Here is a 24,729-nt window from a genome sequence, read left to right on the forward strand (position 1 = left end):
CCTAACCTTTGTAAACATCATAGAATACTCATTAAACAACTGATCGAATCAAAATTGAGAGATATCACTATTATTCGGAGAAATAACGCAAACTTTAGAATAACCTGAGGGAAATTATTTGTAGCTCAGAATCAGTCGCATTGTTAAGGGGAGACTACTATGAGTTTTAAAAGTCGTGGGTTATTGGAGTGAGATTTTTCATACGTTGAAGATCGATTATATAGATCTAGAAACGAATAATTAGTGCAAAAAATTTTTTTTCCATTGTTCGTTTGCCCACAAACGCTTAAAATGCTAAAAACAGTCCAGGGCCTCCAATTTTTCAGCTACAAAAGATTTTTTGTTTTTACAATTTTCGGAAAAATGTGTGGAATAACAATTACGAGCCAGTTTTTTGGAATTCAACTCCTACAAGGTTGATTTCGGCTTTTTCATATAAAAAAATTCACTATTTGTGTAAAAAAATGCAAAAAAAGCAAATTTAGCCATGTAACTGGCGAATTAAAAAAAAATAGCTCATAATTGTTATTCCACATATTTTTCCGAAAATTTTGAGAAAAAAATCCTTTGTACCTCAAAAATTGGAGGCCCTCGACAGTTTTCGGCATTTTAAGCGGTTTCGGGCAAACGAACAATGAAAAAATTTTTTTTTTTGCACTAATTATTCGTTTTCAGGTCTATATAATCGATCTTCAACGTATGAAAAGTCTCACTCCAATAAACCCCGACTTTTAAAACCCATAGTAGTCTCCCCTTAAGGCGATGCAGCAAATTTCAAAGTAGCTAATTGAATCAATGAAGTCGTTTTTCGCCTGTCCCAACTTTCACAAATAAACATCAGCTTTCAACAAACAACGAAACTTTGAAATAGTCATGGACGCAAACTGGATGCATCCACATTTCCGCGGACGGGCTTACGTCAACCCTCAGCGACTTAATCGTAACATTTGCGAACACGAAAGCGAGACCGATGCTTGGAAGGCACATGGGGTTCTGACAGTGTTAATTTCAGATGATAGATACTAGGAACAATGCAAATGTACCTCACGCGATAGAGAAAGATAGGTGATGAGGATTGAAACACGCGGGTACATGCANGGGGGGGGGGGGTCTTACCGACCACTGGGTTTCTGAACTCCCTCTTACCATCCCCCTGACCTTATCATCCCCAGGTCCCAGGGGGATTGCACTCGGCTCTTATGCAATTATCACGTTACCAAGACCAGCGTTGTGATAGACTCGATGTATACATGGAACTAGAACATGAGGAGGAAGTCGAGCGACATGTAAATGTCGTCTCCAGGGTTCAGAGCATTTTTGAAATGAAAACAATCACGGAGAAGGAAAGTTTCTGGTTTTCGACGGCACAGTACGGAAATCCATAGTGATGTCGAAATATTTGAATGATTCTATTCACTTGGTGCATTTTGTCTATTTCATTTCTAAATAATGAACATGGGTTGGTGGATTGAAATTTGTATCAAAGTGAAGGGAATATCTCCATCTCGCGGTTAAAAATAGTTATTTTCATCACAAGTCATCATTGTCATCAAGTCAACATTGTCATCACACATGGACCGTGTGATGAATGCAATTTTTCGTTAGAAGGCTCGTGAACCGCGATCAAACCGAGCGAAGCGAGGTTAGAATCGCGGTTTACCGGGTCTTCTCACGAAAATAGTATATTTCGTAACGAGTGCAAAAAAGGGTTTTTTGGCGAGTGGGAGGTTTATATCACAAGCCGAAGGCGAGTGATATAATCCCACGAGCTAAAAAACATTTTTTCACGAGTTACGAACAATATTTTTCATCACAATGTGGCGGAAATTCACTTTTCGTCACAGCGTGATGAAAAAACAATTTTTTTTAAGTACTTGCGATTTTGAATAAAAATCCTCAAATAAATTTATGTATTTGATTCAAATAAATCAATTTTCTGGGTGTGAGATCAAGAACCGTTGGGTAATGAAGGCAAGAACCCTGGGTTCTTAAAATAAGAACCACTGGGAAAAACCAGAAACTTTTTTTTTCTCTGTCAACGAGAATAATAATTTCCGGGGTAATTAAGAGTCACTAATTATCCCTGGGCATTCTCATTCATTACCTGAGGTTCAATGTCAACATTTGGCTGCAATGAGCCTGTCAAATGTCACCATTTTGTTCACCCGTCGGTTGATTATCCGCACGGCTTAGTAATCACAATGAAGCGAAAAACAGGCAACTAGCACCTTTCACCCATCTCCCATGTTTCATCTTGCTGACGCTCAATGACAAACTTGCAACTCACGCTCTGAATGCAACGCTGTCGATTTTTTCCACCATCGTGCACATGCCTCGCTCTGACGGGGAGGTTTTTTAATTGAGCCGTGAACACTCATGGGCGCCTCTTTGTTTATTTGGATTTTGTTGAATCATGCTATAATTTTTTTTGGAATACTGGGAATTTTATTGCGGATGAGATGGGCAATTTCTGGGTGAAGAAAAGGAGAGGGACGTTCAAATTCTTTGGCTCGAGGACAATTCGTTGATTTTTGCTTACAGATCGCGATGGATATATACACGGAGAGAAATTTTTAGTCAAAATTATCCTACCGTTCTATAAAAATGTATCGTGAGTCATCGTTTCCTCATTTCTATCCCGAAATTTAGTAAAAATTAATACATGATGATCAAATTTTATTCTATGTTAGAGAAATTTTATCCTGATAAAAATAAACATTACCGTGCCGGTAGAGTAAAAATTACTGTACCGGTAGGGTAAAATTTACCAACTGTTCTAGAATTTTCGTTGTTATCTACATAAAAATTAGTGGACTGGAAGGGTACAATTTATTATACGTCAGGATACAATTTCTCTAACGTAGAATAAAATTTGATCATCATGTATTAATTTTTGCGAAATTTCTGGATAGAAGTGAGGAAACGATGACTCATGATACACTTTTATAGAATAGTAGGATAATTTTCATAAAAAATTTCTCTCCGTGTATTATATATATCTAAAAACGAAAATCAATGCAGAAAAATTGTTTATTGGTTGTTTGATCCGCACACGCTCTAAATGTTAAAAATAGTCCAGGACCTCCGGTTCTTGAGCTACAGAGATTTTTTCCAAAATAAAAGAGAAATGTGTACAATAACAAATACGAATAAGTTTTTTGAAATTCGACTCCTCCACAGCTGATATCGTTTTAACATAAAAATTTGCGCCATTCATGTAAAATAGTCAAAAAAATGGTCTTATAATATTTAAAATATATTTTCGATTCTTTCAGAGACATTTTTTGGGCTATTTTACACGAATGGTGCAATTTTTTTTATTAAAAAACAAAACGAAATTAGCTTTGTGGGAATCGAATTTTAAAAAACTAATCCGAAATTGTTATTGTGATCATTCATAAGAAAAAACTTAATTTTATTGAATTTCCAAGATAAATCAGAAATTCCATGAGCAATTTAGTCTGAAATTGAATTCAAGTTCAGAATATTGAAAATTCAAATGCATCTGTTACTTAAATTTCAAAAAATTTCTAACAGTGTAGAAATACAACAAAGCTCGGTGTTATCACAGTTATTGACTTCAACGGCAGTGAGAACACCAGGACAAGCTATCTCAAGTGTTGTTGACTTGCGCTGTTGACTTCAACCTCATATTCTTCCACAGTGTCTTCATGCATATCATAACATTTTTTAAGCGAACACAAGCGCCAAGACGCTCCCGGGAAAACTCCGGGAATGAACCCCTTCAAAAACTTTTGATTTCTTCACATTGCCGTTTCCAGGGCTGAAATCAACTCACGACGTAAAAGTGCAATTTTTATTTTTGCCTCAAGGGAGTAATTTGTATTTTTGCCTCATGACAGTAAAACCCAGCTGTATGTGTGGAGACAATTTTTTTCCTTTCATAGCTCGTTGTCTCGCCAGCGAAATTGAGTGCGAATGGCATTCATTGGTGTTACGTCGAAGAAAATAGGAAGAAATGGCGGAACTCACACGTAACGTGCAATAAAAGAATAGGTCAGGTCGTCGTATACGGGGAAAAGTCAAGGGGAGTTGTTGAAAGAAAAAGAAAAAAATTTGCAGGTGGCTGTATCTTCGACACAGCTGTAAGTTCACGTGGATACGTCTGCGGGAGGGGGAGAGGGGGAGGTGAGTCTCATTTATTCTCGAGCCCTGGCAAGAAATTGATGATTTTTTTTGTATTTGAAATATTTTTTCAATAGCTTTCCTATTTTTTTCCCCATATTTCTAGCCTTCTTCTATTTTTTTAGCTTGTCTGTTGGACAATTGACTTGTGCTAACACTTGCAAATTTTTCTCAGGACAAGAGAATCTCATGCAGTTAAAAGTGGTGATTTGAGACTTTACGAGACACCACGAGACAATACTTTGGAGAGATAGTCCCGGTCTCAATGAACATGGAAATCATTGGTCTCGTCTCAGTCTCGAAATACGCAGTATCGACTCCTCTTGAGATGACTCCGAGTCAATTTATCTCATTTCACTCTCAAGTTTTCCGTATTTTTAATGTAAAATCTCGGGTTTTGTCTCGCTTTGTCTCGCCTCGATTTTCTACATGTAAAAAACGCGAAAAACTGGACACCGGGGTGAGATAAATTGCCTCGGTGTCATCACGAGAGGAGTCGATACTGCGTATTTCGAGAGTGAACGAGACAATCCCTCCAAAGTATTGTCTCGTGATGTCTCGTAAAGTCTCGCGCGGCATCACTAGTTGAAAGACTTCTCCCTGTGTGCGCACAAAATTACTTACTAGGGGATTTCACGATTCTAGAAATTGACAAAAGAATATTTTCATATATCAAAAAAATCATCTTTGTCAAAAGTGATTTTTTCTCTCAATGCACTTGTTGAAATTCAATAACTGGTTAGTAATTCATTTTTTCAGCAACTAATAATTGTTCAAATTCACCAAATAACTTTGTCCGCGAAGCTTTCCCAAGGAAAATTGTCGCCGCATGCTGCAAAAGCCGGAATGCCAAATATTTTAATAAATGTCGCTCTTATCAAACCCCCTGACTAGTAATTTCCCCAGCATGTACGCTAAATACCATGCAGTTGCGAAATCAGCCTATCAAAATTCCTGGCGTCGGGATCTCCAGGAGTTAACATGAGATACAACAGCCAGGATGTTGTATATAGATCGACAACAGTTAGAGGCAGTCAACTCAGTGCGGTTGGGCCGTTTAATCAACGGTGGTGGGCAATTCTGTCGAGTCCTGCGTAAATTAAGCGAGAGAGAGAGCGAGGGAGAAAGCGGATGGACGAGGGTATGTGGCCATCTAGGCCTATCATTATCGTTAGTTCAACAGCGACGTACAGCGAAAGCTGACCCAAAGGATTGGCTTCATAGGCCGCCTGAAGATGACTCTTGAGTGACAGCAATGCACAGCGATGACATCAAACTGCCCGGGATGTAACAGAATGGATCCACTGGGGGCTGGAGAGTAATTAATTCATCCATTTTTACGAATATAAATGATTTGATGAATGAATTGGTGAATGAATTTATTCTGATGATTCATTGTAACGCCAATCGTCAGAATAAATTTATTTCACGGTTAGAGAATTTTAGGAATTTGTCGTGCAGTCGTTTCATTCAGCCATTCGGTCGTGAATATCAAATAAATACTTCAGAATTAGTGGTATTACTGGCAAATAGTTATGATAGATCTATACACCACGTTTTTTGGTGAAACACACTGTTACAAATTTTCATCTGAATTTTCCGTGCCAAATTCCGGAAATTTTTATTTATGGAACTTGTGCTCAAGTTCCACTGAAATTTCAGGAAATCTTGTCATTGAAAAATCAAATATTCCATTGATTTTCTGTTCAAATGACCTGGAAATCAATAAAATACTTGATTGTTCGGTACAATTATTCTGGGAAAATGCAGATAAATCAGGAAAATTCAGGGAAAAATTGAAAATTCATGTCATTTTGTTTCTGAATATTCACGTTCCACTGAAAATTTAATCAAGTTGTGAAATTTCCATCTCACTCCCACTGAAAACTCATAAATTTCCGTGAATTCTACTTAAGACTTGAAATTTCATAACCATTTTTTCCCTAAATCCGATTCAATGTCACTCTCATAAGATTTACAATAGTATCTTCCATGAAATTTCAAAAAATTTCTAACAGTGCACCTTAGATGAATTTCCAATCAAAATTCATCGGTCGGTTCTTTTTATTTATTCCGATACTTAACTGAGGATTTTCTTAACAAAATCTTCATTTATTATTAAAGAAGAATTTACTTGAATCAAATAAATGTTTATTAATAATTAAAAAATCATTTATTCAAGGCGGACAGAACTTTGAATAAAGAAAATTTTTAAATTTGAATGAAAACTTAATTTCGCACTATTTCAATGAACTGCATCGCGTTAACAATGCTCCTGAGTAACAATAATTTCACTGAGTTTATTCTAAAATTTGGCTTATTGTTGTTTTGTTTTGAAATTTAATCCACTTGCATGTTGAGTACGAGTAAACTTATTAACACTATTCAAACACTTCAAACACTATTTCAAATATTTATGACGAATTACTATTTTGGAGTTATTTAACATCTCAACTAAAATAGTATTTAAATAGTTGGACTCAAATAAATACTATTTGAAAATAATTTCTAGTGTCAACTGATGAAATATGGAAAATTTAAAACAGTATTAAACATAGTATTTGAAATAATTCATCGAATTTGCGCGAATTTTTTTTTTATTGCTTGAAAAAACTATTTCACGTAAAACCAAATAGTGAAATAGTGAAATAAAATAGTAAATATTACTTAATTTTCTGTTTCGTTGAAATAAAATATCAAATAACTATTTTATTTCAATTTCAAAAAGACATAAATAAATATTATTTAATCGACCGAAATAGTCAACTTGAAATATAAATTTCAAACAGTATTTCATCGTACTGAACCGTTTGGAATAGTATTTTTATTTGATTTTCGTAAAATAGTGCCCAGCTCTGCTTATTAATTTGATTCAGATAAATAATTCTTCTGGGTGTGTCATGCGGTATTCCATAATTGATAAAATTACCCGAAAAATGTTGTTCGAGTGTAACAAGAATAAAGTAGCATCGGGGGTCAATCTCGCGTGAGCTTTTTATTCCTGAAATTCCCTTTAGTCGTGGGAACGCTCTCCTGGAGGCTTTCCGCGGATAAAGAGTCTGTATATCGTGCAAAAATAAAACAGCAACCGAGAGGCTAACAAGAAAGACGAAAGGCGCCCAAAGGTGTACAGCGAAAGGGAGCGAAGAGGTAGAGGTGGGGGGGTTGAAAAGAGACGACTGAGGACGTGAGTTGTGTCAGGTGAACGAGGAGAGAAGCTGTGCCAGCCCCAGTGGACCTCCCCCGAACTAATTAATCCAGTTTTTCTAGTCTTCCGGCTCGTCTGACCCACCGCCGCTCTCGACCACTCGTCTGCACTCCTCCCTTGTCCATCCATGCGCGTTCGTATGTCGGCATGGACCCTCTCTCGTTTCTCGTTTACTCTTTCCAGTTTCTTTTTTTTCGTCCTCCTCATCCGTCCACACTATTCGGTCATGTATTTTGCGCGAAACCCGATCCTCCCTTTAAGATCACCGAACCAGGGCGGACACGTGGGAAATTTTCAACTGCGATTTTCGAGACTTCGAATATTTTTGGTGGCATTTTTGATCGGATTTGGCAGGGGTTTCGTACACACAGGAGAGTGATTCACTTGATTCAAATGAATAAGTTTATTTGAATTGTACGAAATAAAGTTTTACGTTATTGTGTTAAAAATTAGATGATTGTATTTCAATACAGGGGAGAAATATTCAGCAAAAATTTACGGAACAATTCACGTAATCCGCAGTGGGGAAAATCGTTTTCCGGAAATTTTTACAGGAATGGAAGAGAAGAAATCTGAAACGTTCAGAGAATTCTCAGGTTCATCACCGAACAAAGTACGAAATTGTCACGTAACTTTTCTCGAAGAAGTAAAATCTTACGGAAACTTCCCGACTTATTATGCCTCCACAATCAAAAATTCTTGAACGTTCAACAATTTTTATGAAGCTTTATGAAATTGATTCGGAGTCATCACGAGATGAGTCGATACCGGGCATTTCAAGACTGAAACGAGACCAAAAATTTCCGTGTTCACTGAGACCGAGACAATCTCTTCAAAGAATTGTCTCGTGATGTCTCGTAAAATATGTCTCGTAGCATTACAACAATCATCACTACAATCCACTATTGATTTGAAAAAAAAATACTTCCGTCGGTTTATTACCAAGTAATTAATGAAAAAGTTTGTCAGATACATATACATACGGACAGGGTCTGTATAAAAATGGCATATTCGGACTTTTTGGATTATAATAGGTTGACCCACCACAAAAAATCCGAAACTTGAATTTGAACGATCACAATGCTTCCAATCGGAAGCAAAAAGAGAAAGGAATGAATCAATTAAGAACGATGGAACGGTCTAAGAAACGTAATTAATGGAGCGTTAATTAGCAAGATCGATGGGCAGCTGCGAGGAAATTTGAAACTACCGATGTGGGGTACAAAGCGAGTGGAAAAGGGTTACAAAGAGAAACTGAAAGTTTAGACAATAAATTGTACACGCTTCCAGTGTCACGAATATAATATATGAAATAAAAAATATAATAGTGTATGGATAATGTAAGAAAAGGAAGCAGAAGCATATTGCAGGCGATATAAATAATCTGAGACGTGGCCTGTGGAGAGACAGCTGCAGTGCGGTGTGCACCTGCAGCAACAGTAGACCACGTTGGAGAACTTCAAGTACTTTATCTGGTGGAGGAAAGTGGAATCATGCGCAGAGTCATCAGCTGAAGAGGTTGGACTGTGCGACAGGTCTTTACAGACAACCAAAAAAAATAATACCTTAGTTCAAGATTTCAAAGGTTTTTCAATAAGATTTTTTTTCTGTTGTCATGATGAAAAGTCATGATGAAAAAGTTCCTTTGACGGTGTTTTTTTGACTGTGTTGTTATAACGGATGTTTTTTAAACATGGATCCGAGACTTTTGAAAATCTCAATTTGAAACTGTTAAAATTCTTAACCTGAGAGTTTTGAAAGTCTCAGTTTGAGACTCTCAAAAGTCTTGATTTGAGCTTTCGGAGTCTCAACTTGAGACTGTTAACAGTCCCAATTTGAGACTTTTGACATTGTCGACTTGAAATTGTGAGGTCCCAACTTGGGACTTGACAGTCTCAACTTGAGACTATTAATAGTCTCAACTTGAGACTGTTAAAAGTCTCAACTTAAAATTGTTAGTACCCAATTTGAGATTGTTAACCGTCATGACTTGAGACTTTTGAAAGTCTCAACTTAAAACCGTTAAAATTCTCAACATGAGACTTTTGAAAGTCTCAAATTGAAACATTTGAAAATCTCAATTTAAGGTCATAAGTCTCAAAGTAAAGCTCTCTTTTTTTCAACACATAAAGAGACTGACCGAAAAACCTCTCCCCGTGACTCTAATCCCCGCAGTCACATGGAAACATGCCGAAAACCAGAAATTAGAAAGTCCCCGCAAAAACAAATTGCAAATGAAATCTCTGTACAATGGCCGTAATAGCCGTGGGAAAGTGGAAAATCGTTTCTGACGCATAGACGCCTCTCCGAGTCGTAGCAGCCACCATAGCCTCGTGATTTCCATCCGAGTGCAGGCGAGAATGTAAATGCCAGTAAATGCTCGATTTTTCTAACTGGAATCATTCGAAATGGAAGAATTTAATCGAAGTTTCCACCTCAACGCGATAAATTTTCTGCTTCAACTTTGCATTTCCCATCTCTCGGATTCAGTACATTCAAAAATTCCCCGGCAATTTGGATTTTTCAAGAGGAGTAAATTGGATTACTGGTCCATTGGTTGGATGATTGTATTCATTACGGAAATTGTTCAAATTTACCCAAAATTGTCGTTGTTGACGTAACAATACTGCGGTGTGGTTGAATAGAATTCACTTCAGGTACAAACAGGACAATTAAATGGGCTTTCCACCAACAATGTTTGAATACAGCCAGAATCATCGAATATTTGACAGGACAATACAACTCTGTCTACATTGACGCGGTGAAAAAAATAAATGCCTCGAATTGAGTCATTTTGTATTTTCGTTTTCCCCCTTTTTCGCGGAAATAAATCATCCTCAAAGCTAGATTAATTTGCGTTGATGGTTCACTTCACCATCAGTACAGCGGAATTTTTATTCTCTCCAAGGGTTTAAAAAAAAGAGTCACTATATGTACCGGTAGCAATTCTATCGATAAAAATGTTACGAACTTATGCATATTGATGAGGTTAAAACCCAACAGTCAAATGAGAGGGATGAAAAAAACATGAGAGATCGATCTCGCATGTTTCACAGCCATATCTCCAATTGCCAACGTTGGTGGTCTTGTCGTTCATCCTATCCTCGTATCGTATACGCCTCAATGAAACACGAATTGCGCTGTAAAATCACTCCTCAAATTTCGAATTACCACTTGTGCACTCAGTGAGGCGATAATTTTTATCGCTTCGCTCTTTTTACTGTTCATCGATCCATTTTTTTAGGCAATTGATGGTGCAGAATGCTTGAGGACGTCCAGTTGAATGGTTCAGGGGATTTGCAAGTTTCCTTCCGGTAATTGAAAACTGTAAATCGACTGCTGGAGATGTGACACGATAATACTATTCCACTATAGGCAGACGACGCGCTCTCGCGCGTCAGTACGACGTGAGAGTTGACGAATAAAATGATACACTGAGAAAAGAAATGGTTTTGAGGAGTACGTCTTTACTTGCATTAAGAATTCACGCAAAGAAAGCAAGCTTTATTTTGAGAATTATCATCTCAAAATAAAGCTTTTTTTCTCGAGATTTTCTAATCTCTCAAATAGAGAAATTGTAAAAGTTTCAAGTTGAAATACTCAAAGATTTCAAGTTGAGACTTTTAAATCTCTACTTGAGATTGACAAAAAGCGTTAGATTAAGCCTTTCCAACGTCTCAAGTTGAGACTTTCAGAACTTGATAAAAAAAAGAAAAAGCCCAAAATTTCAAGTTGAGCTCCAAACGTCTTAATTTAAGGCGTTCAAAAAGCTCAACTTCTATGAAAGTCTGACGTTAAGACTTTGAAAGTCTCAAACTAAGGCGTTGATCGTCTTAAATTGAGACTTTGAAGGGCTCAAATTGAAACCTTCGAATCTCAACTTGAAAGTGTCAAATCTCAACTTTAAAACATTCAAGTCTTAACTTTAAAACTTTCAAGTCTCACCTTAAAATCATCAAGTCACAACTTGAGCCTTTAAAAGTCTCAAATTAAAACCTTGAAGTCTCAACTTGAAACCTTCAAGTCTTAGCTGGAGACTTCAAATAGAGATTTTTAGGTCTCAAATTAAGACTTCCGAAAATCTTATTCTAAGACCTTTGAAGTCTTAAAATAAGGTATAATTTTTTGGGAGAAACTTATCGCTGGAAAATTGACAAGAAAACATCTCACACTGAGAAAAAAAACATTAATCAAGAGATTTTGTACTTCTCTGAAAGATGAGAGGCCATTGGTTCACAACAAGAAGTAGAATTTTTGTCCACAAGATGTTTGACCCTCAAGACCCATGAGGTCCTTAATTTCTCTTGCAACTGTTTAGTAACATCCAATTAACTAATTCATAAACCAAAAATTTCTACGGAGCTTCCCAACGAAATCTGATCCTTGTGACCCTTGTGACCCTCCCGATCAACCGAAGGAAGTTGCCGCACAGCGCGAGCAAAAAGCTAAATTCATCACTAAAAATGAAGAACACAAAGAAAAATATCAATCACACAATTCGATGTGGAGAATAATTTGGCGTTATATCCATTTTAAAAGACCAACGCGCGCGTAATGGAGGGACGGGCATTGTGGCGTTAATTATTCCCTTAGCCCGAGTTCATTGTGGACGTTCCCCATCCCTACCATTCGCATTCTTTTTTCTATCTCCCACCGGTTTCTATTTTTTCAGATTAATTGCAATGGAAAGAAAACAATGGCTCCCGTAACGCTTCACTTTTTCATTCCAATTGTAACGTATTCTTTCACATTCCGCTGCTGATGCATAAACCACTGAAAGCGTTGAGTAAATTAGAGGAAGTTTGTTAATTATTACATTTAATGATGGAATTTTTTGGAAATGTGGGAATTAAAATTCACAAATTGCGGACTGAAGGCCCGGAGATGAAAATAATCAACAAAATGAAGATGTGAGTTTTTAGAAAAAAAAAAGTTTTGGATGAATTACTCTGTACTAGGATGTATTGAATCGATTGACACAAAATTTTATATAGAAGTGTGACTCAATAGTACTAATTAGTAGCCAGAATCTCAGATGTTTATTCCAAATTTTACGCGTATTATGGAGCGCCATATTACCGGCCAATTGAAAAAATTATAAAAACGCGAATATTCTGATTGATCTTGATAGGGGGCGGCAAGACGAATATTTTGAAAAAAAAAAGAATTAATTGAACCAGTACACTGAGAGAAATATCGTCATAATATCACAAAACTAATTTTTTGCGCCAAATATCTCATCTCTTGAGGATAAATTTCTTGGGATAAGAATTCCTGATAATGTATCAGACAATGTCAGATTTCCGTGAAGTGTTCATAACTCGAACATGAACATTTCATGATAAAGTGACAATTTCTTGCCACAAGAAATCGATTTTTTCGTGTCAGAAGATGAGAAAATGAATAAAAATATTAAAAACTTTGATTCCGTGAATCATGAATCAGAGACTTTCATGTTGAATGAATAGAGAGTTTATGCAGAGGAAAACCTCCAAATATTAAAAAAATATAACCGTCACTTTCGCTCAATAGCTTTGAATTCGAAGGGAAGTAATATTTTTTTTTCCTTCTGCCAAACTATTCGTGTCTTTTAAGGAATATTATCTGATTTCGGAAAAAGACATCACCTTTCATTCAGTAACTTCCTCCTTAGCCCGAAAACCTCTGATTTTTTTTCTGAAACTTACCATAAATTGATCAAATGTGTATGCGATGTTTTTCGCTCAAGAAATGATTTTTGTGATATTATATCGATTTTTCGCTTAGTGTAAACATTAATAATTAAAAAACTATTGAAATTATAATTTTTTTCGCATTTTTCCAGTATTCAGGAGAGTCAAATTTATCACTGGACATGAGCTCTCAAATATCTATGTGACGTTTTTCGCTGAAGAAATGATTTTTGTGATATCATGTCGATTCTTCTCTTAGTGTACCCACATTTTCTAAAAACATCATATCTTTACGTTTCATGACATTCTACCATTTCCAGGCAAACTATAAGATCGTCAAAATCAACGATTACAAAGCTTCCATTCGGAAGCAAAAAATGATATTGCGAAAAATTCAGCGAACCATTGGGATTTTAGTGCCGACGAATTAAAAAATTAACAATCAAAAACCCGAATGAACAGCGCAACGAGAACAATAACAATTTTCCTTGGTGAAATTTAATTAACGGGACTTTTGAAAACTCACTGGGATGCCCCCTCGTCACTGATGTATCCCCCTGAAACTGACAAATGCCCATTACATTTACATTTGATTAAAAATTGCGAATGATTTTCGTACACATGAATTGCAACAACTGTTACACACATACCCCCGGGGACAATAGATGCTTCGACATATGAAGCGTCGGGGGTTGGTCATTTGACAAATGGATATAACGTTCGATTCGCGTGGAAACGTTTTGTGTACGTGTTACGTACCATTCGTGATATTATGTAAAACCATAGTGAGCCATCATCGTTAGGGGTAGCACGACAATGAATGCGCATCGGGGAAATATTGGTGAAGGTGTTTGGCATGTGTTAGTTTGTGAGTGCAACTGCATTGGTGTATGCACTTTTGATAGAATGTTCATGGTGTACTCACACCCCCGGATTTTCGATATTGTCATTAACTGCTATTTCATCATCAAAGTCATTTGCTTCATGATTGCGTCAATGGCGGGATGAATGAGTGGCGTTAATCAACGGTGGTCAATATGCTAGTAGAAATTGTGCTTGGATCTGCGAGATTGAATGCGAGATTGAATGCCAAAATTTATGGATGTCAAAAACGAGGCCCATTCTTACATTCAACAGTGATAAGCAAAATTTGTCCCGTGATAAAAATCGACCAGAAATATTCCCGCCACTATTCATGATTGCGCCAATCGTCCATTGAGCAAATGCTCTTAATCCGCACTCACTAATACTGAAGAGAAAAAAAGGCGCATTCAGTAGTACTTTAAAAGCGAAATATATTCAAGTGGAATGGTTACAAAGGGGGCCGCAGCTGTTGGTCGAATCGTGAAAGTTATCGAAAGCTTATCTTCTCACTTGTGAGAGGCATTCACGTTGATTAAATTTTTACCCCAGGCAAAAAAAATAAGTGGAGAAAAAATAAAATAACTCTCGAGTGCACATGGCAAGTATATAGGGACGGCCAGTAGCACGGAAGAAATGCCACACGCGCCGGGGATTCCCCGTTACGCTTGATCTCAACTTTTTAATTCACGCGCCACTGAGCCGCTATTGCACACTTATCATGAATCGATAATTTTAGATATTTTTTCTTCTTCCCCACGGGGACAGGGGCAACTGCTTTATCAAGTCGCTGGGCATCCGGTTTGGCGAATACTTTCACTTGTTTGAGAAACACATTGTGGAGATTTTTTAGGAAATAGAGACTTCTGAAGAAAAGACCGGTTTGATCATAAATTTTAAGGGAGAGTGGGGTGGGGTAGGCATGGGCACGCTATGGACGACAATGGAATTGATAAGAGGTGATTTATTGATGTGTGGAGGACGGGGCAAATATCGAAAATCGAATGGCTAACACCTCCGCAGAGGTGTTTCAACATGGTCTTGAAATACTTGAGATTATTGCTGAAAATGGGCTCCAAGAATGTCCGCTCGCTCGTGCTTATTATTCTCAAAACGCATGGTTATTGTTGCATCGCGTTAATGATAGTCCTGAGTTGGAAATCATTTCATTCAGGTTATTCTCAAGTTGAGTTGATCTGTTTGAACACTTGATTTTATTGGCTATGCAACGCGAATTTTTAGATGTTCACTGTGAATCGATTTTTTAATTAATTATTTGTTCACTTTGAATGGATCGCAATTTAACAGTTCAATAGATCAAGTTTCTTTAAAATAACAAAGTTGACAGATTACGGAAAACGTTATAATTTGAATAATTGAAGTAATAATTTCTCATAATTAATACATCTTGGGTAAAATCAATGAATATTTCATTTCAAAACGAAACAGTCATGGTCAGAGATTCTAAAAATAATTTCAAGAACATTTTCTCTCAGACTCGGTACTCTCACCCCTTTTTATTGAAAAGTTGGGGAATTTTTCCGTAAGTCAAGAGCCATCAGTTTCCACTGGTGAATTCAAATTGCCTATGGAAAACTCTTTCGACTTTTCTCGGCGAAATTCTTTTCAGTACCCCACTCTTTCGGTGCTGAGGGGGGAAGGGGGAATTTTGACGGAAAAAAGCGTACGTCGATAGGGCCTTTCTAACTTTGAGAAAAGGTACCGAGATGAGAATCTTGTGAAAACTTTCAGAAACGAAAATTGGGGGAGACTGGTTGCTTGAGACTGATAGACGAGAGAGGATGAAGTTGTGCTTAAGAAGTTGAAAAGTTTTAAATACTTTCTGATAAATATATTTGTGCCTCATAACTTTTTCCTTCGTTTTGGAGAGTGAAAGTTGAAATTATTTTACACCGGAATTGAATCGTATTTTGTGGTATTTATTATTAAAGCAAGACTAATAGTGTGGTTCGAAGAATAACCTTAAGGATAATTTTAGCCTTCTAAATGTCTCAACTTGAGCTTTTCAAATCTCAATTTCAATTTAAATTCAAGTCAATTTATTGAATTCCCCTTTAGTAGGGACTACCATATTTAAGCATAATAACAGTATTTCGTGGATCCAATAAAAATTAAAAATAAGTACAGTGTAAGTGCATTTGAGTAGCGATGTGGTAAAAGGGTTTAAGTCGACTTATCTCCCAGTTGAGTTTTTGAGGAATATTTCCGAATCTAAGGGAGATAGCGAAATTTTTGTAATTACATTTGTTGTAGCACTCAATCGGCTCCACAAAAAAGGTTATAACAAAAATTTTGCTATCTCCCTTAGATTCCGAGATATTGATTGAAAACTGGTGAATAGTCAAAATTGATGTATCCGTTTTACCACTTCGCTACTGATTTATAGTTAGATGATGAGTTGCAATAAAATGGTAAGTGAGAAAATTGACCTGAGTATTTAGAAACTCTCAAGAGCCCTCAAATTGATATTTGAAAGTTTTGAATCTAGATTCAAAAGCCTCAAATTGGGATTTTCAAGTCTTAAATGGAGCCTTTCCAAAGTCTTAACTCACGACATTCGAAGGTTTCAGCTTGAGACATTCGCAAATCTGAACTTGAGAGTTTCCGAACTCAATTTAAGATTTTCAAAAGTCTCAATTTGAGACTTCTGTGAGCTCAATTTGAGATCTCAACTCTGAAATTGCAATTTGTTGTTTCTCACAAGGAGCCAACTGTCATAATCAGACACTAATGAACTGTTGATCATGGAGATGATGGGAAGCTAGACGCGTCATTGCCCAGACATATCTTCAGCGAGACAGCAGCCTTTTTCGTTTCCACTCTGGTGAGCCTAACATACCTTTTCTCACCTCCATGAACGTGTCCATCGGCTCGAAAAGCCTTTTCCCTGTCGTTTCCCACTCGAAGTCTCTCCCATTTTTCGCCACCCAGACAATCGCTCGATAAGATTTTATTCGTCGGCCATGTGCATTCGGCGTCTCCGAACGTGACCATCTACCTCTCGTGTCCCCCCAAAGTCGTGAAGAATTCAATTCACACGACTGTTGGACCGACAGGTATAACGACAAATAGTCAATCGAGCTTCGAAAAAATAACGATATTCAACAACTGCACATCAAAAACAAGTGGACAATTCTATTTTTTTTTATGAATGAGTACCTATGGTTGCCAATAAATTAGCAATTTGCTTCCGGATGGGGTCTCTTTTTTATTTTTATTATTATTATATTTCACCATCTCACATTCCATAATTTACCTCCCTGTTTAAAATTGTTATTGATTATTCGTCATTTATTATATTCCATTCTCCAATCATTTTTCATGAGTAATTTATTCAAAAGTAAATATTTCGTAGGGTTTTTAATCCTAAACAATATTTTCCGAAATACTTTTCTCAAGATTTTTTTTCCCGAGGAATTTTGGGCAGACACCTTTTTTAAGTGATCGTTAAAAAATAAATTTTTGGAAAAATATAAATTGTTTCGAATCTGTCAGAAAAATTGATTTTTTAATTGGGGTCAATGAATAGAGCTTCTAAAGTCTATATTCACGAAAAAATCATGAAATTCGATTGATCCCTTTGAATAGATTTCGAAACAAAAAATGACAAAAAAAACCACGCAGACACTATCTAAAAATCGCATATTGGGACTTTTTAGACTATATTTAGTTAACTTAACACAAAAAATTGGAATCCTAAACTTGAGCGATTGCAAAGCTTTCATTCGGAAGCAAAATCATCCAAGAGTGGATAAATGAAAGTAACATTTCTACCCCCAGAAAATGGGATACATATTTCAGATGCAGTGGGTTGATTTTTTTTTTCGCGAAACGAGAAATTCTTCAGTACAAATGTTGCTGGGGAAAAAACCTATTCACGTACCTGACTCGACTTATTTCGCGCATATAATCGTGGTTGGCATATTGCCTGTGGCATGCAGAGAGAACCCAGATAAGTACACATAGTGCAGGAATGCTCCAGAAGTCGCAAAACTAAGCAAGAATACCTTTTTTCCTGTCTCATTTTTTGTTTCAAACAATTCAGTAGCGAAGCGGTAAAACAATTTACGTCGACTCAGCTCTTAGCTGAGTTTTCGAGGAATATATCGGAATCTAAGGGAGATAGCGAAATTTTTCTGAGAACCTTTTTTGTAGAGCGAACTGAGAGCTACAAAAAAGGTTACTACAAAAATTTTGCTATAGGTCTTAGATTCCGAGATATTCATTGAAATCTGAGCAATAGTCGAAATTGACTTGAACCGCTTCGCTAGTAAATTGTACTATTTCTTTCGAGAATTCGCAGCTTGCACGGAAACGTTTGAGACGAATACTGAATTTTTCTCCGCAGGCACCGCAAAATTTACTAAGCGTCAGAGTTGCTTCGTTCGCGGAAAAAAATATACTTGAATTGAGTATTAGAAAAAATTGGAATGGGGGATGGGTGTTTCAATTCGAGGACGATAATTTCGTATCAGCCCGGGCTGTACTAAGCACTCTCAAATATAATATAAGAGTCAGACACTAAGTGTGAGAATACAAGGGTCAAAAAGTGGAGGCTAAAAAATGAGGGTCGGAATATTAGATTCAAAAACTGAGGGCCTGAATGCTAGGGTTAAAAAAAGAGGGTCAGAATATAAAAGTAAAAAAAGTGGGTGTCAGGCAATGAGGGTCATATAAAGGCTAAAAGCAGGGATCAAGCATAATATATGACCTATATTTAGACCCTCATTGCCTGACACCCACTTTTTTTACTTTTATATTCTAACCCTAATATTCTGAACCTCATTTTTTAACCTCCACTTTTTGACCCTTATATTCTGGCACTTAGTGCCTGACCCTTATATTAGACTTAAGAGGGCTTGCTACAACCCGGGCTGATACAAAACAATCATCTTCGAATTGAAATACCCATCCCCCAATTGAGTATAAAAAATACTTGATTCAGGTATATTTTAGTATTTTTTTTCGTGTTTCAAAATGAAATATTCATCAGTTTTATTTTAAAAAATTGTAATTATTCGTATTAATAAATTTATTAATAAAGAAGTCGAATTTTTCCGCGGAACAAAAAAAAATCGAATTAATATCTGCAAGAGAAGCAGTGTCAGGCCGGGCGGTTGGCGAAATGGTGGGGATAATGACGTTTTGCATATTCTCCAAGCGAGGGTACACAGTGTTTTGTAACTAAATTATCCGTTTACTACATTCTCCGAGTCTTTCTTTTCACCCCTCCCCCCCATTTCAGAGTAACCAGTCCAGCTTCCACCCGAGCACTCAACAGAACCTCTTCCGGTGGATTTCAAGCCCCAGCGAAGGCCCTATCGACTGCACCACTCTGGAGAGAACACTCTGAGACCGTGGCACGATGTCCAGCCACGTATGCGACAATAATTAGCTAGGAGTGGGCAACTTTAAAATTAGACATCATAAATTTTAATGAGAGCATGCCTAGAGTACATCGGTGGCCGTTATCTCATACGAGGTGGAACACCCGCAATGTAATTCTCATAGTTACATGGTCCTTAATGTTGATGATCAATATTTCCATAGTCTGGGTTAAATGGATACTTTGTGAAAATTGTAAAAGGGGAGCTTTCGGGAGGTCATTTGGCAATTTTTCGTTGATCCCAATGATTGAGACTGGGTCCAACTTAGATGAATGATCTGAATGATCTGAGACTGGAACATCGGGTAAATTCAGGATAATTTATTATTATTCCCGCGAAATCTTTCTCAAAATGGAGCCAAAGAATGGAAACGAAGGATGGAAATAGGAAAAATTATAACAGTTGGTCTGCATTGCCCGAAAAAGTCATCAAAACAGGGTGGGCGGTATTGGACGCATGCCGGGCGGTATGACCCTCAAAGTTCGATTCCATCGCTCACTGGCCCATGACAATTGAATTCCACAATTAGATATGTTCAATGTTAATAAAAAATCAGTCCTCTTCACATCTTCGAGTAAACACCCCGACTCCTTGTAGAGTGTGGGGCTGGAAAAAAAGGCTCATTTCCCTTAAGTGAGCGCTACATGCACCAGTTCCCCTAGCTCAATCCAGATTTCAACTTGAATGTTCACAAGAGTCAACTGTATACGCAAGCTCACCTGTGACTCTTCCACATCAGCAAACACCCAACACCCACATTGACACCCAAATTTTATTAATGACGTCAGACCCCCGCGTTACCAACACCATGCTCGCTCCACCGATGATCGTGTAATCGCGCGTGTAACGATGGAAATGCACGTGCCGTGATTCATCCATCTCCCTTCATTCATAAAAAGAAGTGGAGAACAGCACAAAGCCTTCAGTTCACCCATCATTAGTTGCCCTCAAAATTCCTAGCACGGCAAGGAGAGCAATCGAGAATGGGGGTTCTAGAAAATTTGGCTGACTCGTTACGTGTGAGCTTGAGAAAAAAAAGAGTAGAGAAAAAATAATAATCAAGATTTTTCTCTGCTCCAGACAGAAACCTTCCACATCAGCCCTCATTAATATGATGCATTCGACTGTAAATTCGTGGTCAACAATGCGACTGCGGTTGTCCTCGTTCGTTAGTGACATCCCGCCATCTCATTCAGCAGGAGTCCCCAAAAATTTTGTGGAAATTAACGCCTCAAGGAATTCCGAGTTAATTGCATCTGAATGTTCACCCGGAAATAAAAAATGAGGTAAAATCGGGAGAATTTTAATGTCATGATTTCAGGGAGCTCAAACTGTTTTTCATGTACACAAAAAAATAATAAATTATTTTATGACTTTAAAGGTTTCAAAATAAGGTTTTCAAAAGTCTTAATTTGAAACGTGAAGGTATTAAGTTGAGAGTTTCAGGTATCAATTGCAGACTTTGGAACTTTCGAAGGTTTCAATTTGAGACTTTCAAAGTTCCACTTTGATATATTTGAATGCCTCAAGTTAAAACGTTCGGAACTGAACTTGATCTTTCTTAAGAGAAATTCTGAAAGTTTCAACTGGAAACTTTGAAAGTTTCAACATGAGACTATTAAGTCTCAACTTTAGACTGGAAAGTCTCAACTTGAAACCGTTAAAAGTCTCAACTTTAGACTTTTGAAAGTCTCAACTTAAAATTGCTAAAAGTCTCAACTTGAGACTTTTGATAAGTATTAAAAAAATTCGATTTTGAAACATTTCAGTATATTCCGTGATTTCAATTTGACACTTTCACAGTTTCCAGTTGCTACTTCTGACTGCTTCAAGTCAAGACTTTCGGAACTCAACTTGAAATTTTTCTGTAAGACGAGTTCTAAAAGTCTCAACCTGAGACGTTTGGAAGTCTCAATTTGAGATCATAAATCTCACAATACAGCTTTGTTTTTTTTTGGGTGTAAATCAATTCATTTTGTTGACTTCGAGAATGGTGTCCCCTTACCGTGACCTACAGTTCCATTATGTACCACCTACATCACACATCGAGACATCTCAAAGCCGATGACGTCCAGTGCCATGAGTATAAATCGAGATATCCTTCAACAAATACCCGGATAAAACTGCTGGGCTATAATTTTCCACTCACGTATCTACGAGATAAACGGAGGGATACGTAGCCTCCTTTATCGAGCCACTACAACTGTTATGAACGGAGAGAGAAGATGGGTTGTAGCACGAAAACTGCCGAGTATAGCGGAATTGGTGATGAAAAGAGTGAGAAAGGAAAGCCTGCGGGCGAGTTTTGGAAGGACCTGGTGTCTATACACACATGCTTCAACTCCTTTATACTATCCGGTTGCACCCCATGTGCTGTGTACAGGTGGATACTTGAAGTGGTCTTGTGTTATCGTTGCCGCGCGGTTTGTTCCGCTTGAAACCGGTGCCCTGGTATCTCATATGCAAAGTTATCGTTTGGGTCCGCATAAGTTTACCATATATTTCTTGGTTTCTGGGCGAAAGCATGGGACGGACTGAACCGACGGGGGACGAATATGTGAAAGGGGAGGAGTAACTCTTGGGGATTGTGAAGGCATCGTAAAAAAATCCAACTACTTTCTTTTTCGATTTTTTATTACACGCATCGAAAATTTCACCTTCTCATTGACGCCTCAGTTGTGTTGATCATTTAGCCCGTAAGCTGAGGGAGGAGGGGTTGAAATTTTCTCACTGGGTTTTATGTTTTTCGACCGGCTTAAGCGGAATATGGAAGCCTTCGAGCGGAATTCCGGCGAATTTTTTGTTATTAATAAATTATTTATGAACATGAATCTTGAAGAGGCCAGATCTATTTATAGAAAGCAGATTCAACCTAAACTACTTTTAAATACGTCAAGTTTTACATGTAAACTTGAATATTTACCTATCAGTAAATCTGAAAAATATGAGCCATCTATGAGTACACATCACCGATAGTACCTCAAGTTGATCTAATTTCTGCTAATCAATCTTGGTTAACTCCAGTCATTTCAATGTCAAAGATGCTTGAAATTATCCCCTGAAAGGTCGTACGAATTTTGAAGAACAGCAAGGGATTCCAATATCAACTTTAAATGATCACACGTTTCTTGAATTTTGGAGCACCAATGTTTTCCACTGAGTAAAGTTCAAGTGGATCTGGAGGATATATCCAAACATATGGATTCATGAAAGTCCAACGAAGATATCCCAACGAGGCTCTCGATATCAAGAATATTGCAAGAACAAAGGTAAGTGAAAAGCGAAAGAAAGGAGAAGCAAGAAAAAACATTGGAGTGCAAGCAACGTAGGAAGATCCGTTGGAAAGGTTGGTTCACGGATTTCACGTTTTCCTGTCCCGACCACCCTCTCATCCCACCAAGTATCCTCAGACCAACCACTGCAACCTTTCTGCTCGAGAACCTCTTTCACTTTTTCCTCCAGAAAATACTTTATACCGAAAACTCGAACTGGTCGGCGTCGTAAAGCCGTCCGTTGAAAACTTGTGGCTGGTTTTCAGGAACAACCAGACCGCCGTGATACTCAATTGCATTCAGGAGTAAATACGAGAATACGGTATATACCTGGGGTATAAGAGAATTTCCTCTTGTATATGGAGAGATGAGGTCCTCGACGGAATATCGAAAAGTCGAATAACAAGAAGGCGAATGTGTACACCTTCGTCTCACCTGTTCTGAAGTCAACCTAATGATAATTGGGTCGGAGAAAACACGTTCTCGAGAAGTTTCAAAGATTCTTAAGAATTCGTGAAAGCTCACTCCTGACAATTCGATCCTGTCTTCTGATATGACAAGTTCTCTTTATTTGTCCTGAACTGCGATTGTGTGTGCGTCAGATGGCTTGAGAAACTGGGTCTCGTTTGGGAATTGAACAAGGGGATTCCCATCATTGCTCAAAAGCAGCAGCAAGCGTACGAGATGTTTCGAGAGAAAGAAAGTAGAGCGAAGGAGAACTATAAACAGAACGATTTTCCTCAATCAAACTTTTAATGATAGAACCTACGTAACAATGGAACGAGTGCATTTCCAGTGCAAAATTCAGCTCTCCTAGATGCTTTATACTTATTCGGTAGTGAATTGAAACTTAATTGCGCTTCATAAAGGAGGTGGTGTTTCGTTGCATTCTTTTAACTAGTCAAAAAGTGTCTAAACCGTACCAAAAATTAGTGGTTGCAACTCAACCACTAATCACCACCAGTAACCACTCTCAATCTCTTCATCCATGAGGTTATCCCCGACTGTGCATACCTGAGTTTGACCTGTTTTCGCATAACCTTAATAGGGTCGGAGAAAAATTATTCTCCAGAAGTTTCAGAGATTCGTAAGAATTCATGAAAGCTTACTCCTAGCATTCCGATCCTGTTTTCTGATATGACGACTCTTCTTTATTTGTCCTGAACTGAGATTGTGTGTACTTCCGATGGCTTGAGAAACTGGGTCTCGTTTGAAAATTGAACAAGGGGATTTCATCATCGCTCACGAGCAGTACCAAGGGTACAAGATATTTCGAGAGAAAGAAAGTCAAGCGAAGGAGAACTATAAAAAGAACCATTTTCCTTAATCAAACTTTTAATGATAGAACCTGCGTAACAACGGAACGAATACATTTCCGGTGCAAAATTCAGCTCTCCTTCCAGACGTTTTGTACATATTTAGTAGTGAATTGGAATTGAATTGCATTTCATAAACGAGGTGGTACTAAACTTCGTAGAAATGAATCAGTTCAGCTCGTAGAATATTTTGTAGCATTATTTTGACTAGTCAAAAGGTGCCTAAACCATGCAAATAATTAGTGCAAATAATTAGTGGTTGCAACTCTCAATCTCTTTCATCCGTGACGATATCCCCGAAGCAGTGGAAATTTCTCATTTCCTCTGGTGCCTAAACAATCATCGAACGTTGAGAAAATCGCAATAAACGTATCCCGAAATACGTGTTGCATTAGAGCCGCAGTGCTCAAGTCACTGATTCGCATTAACCCTGATCACTCTGCATGTACCAAAATTCCAACTCCCTTTCACAAGAGGTACACCCTTTACCCGCTCTACCCTCATTCCAATTTACCCCAATAGTTTCCGTTCACCCGCTTTTCCTGATCCATTTGATTACTAAGGATTTAACGGCAGTTGCCGAATACCAGGGGCTTTGGCAACAGGGAGAACGGCATTTTAGGTGGTGCAGAGGAATAGTGAGATTTAGTCAAAGAGCCCATACTCCCCAACCTCATCGACTATTTCACCCAACCCCTTTTTCAACCGACAGCGCCATAGGCGAGAGAAACCCTCATATAAACCGATCGCCGTGTCTCCCAATTTACCAAACAAATCTCCACCATTCGTTTGGCATCAATCAATCCATTCTTACTCCTATATTTCCACTCCAGAACATTCCATTCG

General features: G+C 37.7%; 1 protein-coding gene across 1 annotated transcript in view; it reads right to left on the reverse strand.

The window, feature by feature from the left end:
• The window catches only part of LOC107048862 (SAM and SH3 domain-containing protein 1), a 233,541-nt gene that overhangs the window by 118,259 nt on the left and 90,553 nt on the right, over positions 1–24,729 (reverse strand). The window lies entirely within an intron of this gene.

This window comes from Diachasma alloeum, unplaced genomic scaffold (assembly GCF_001412515.2).
Source record: "Diachasma alloeum isolate Michigan unplaced genomic scaffold, Dall2.0 Dall_scaffold_00198, whole genome shotgun sequence".
NCBI lineage: Eukaryota > Metazoa > Arthropoda > Insecta > Hymenoptera > Braconidae > Diachasma > Diachasma alloeum.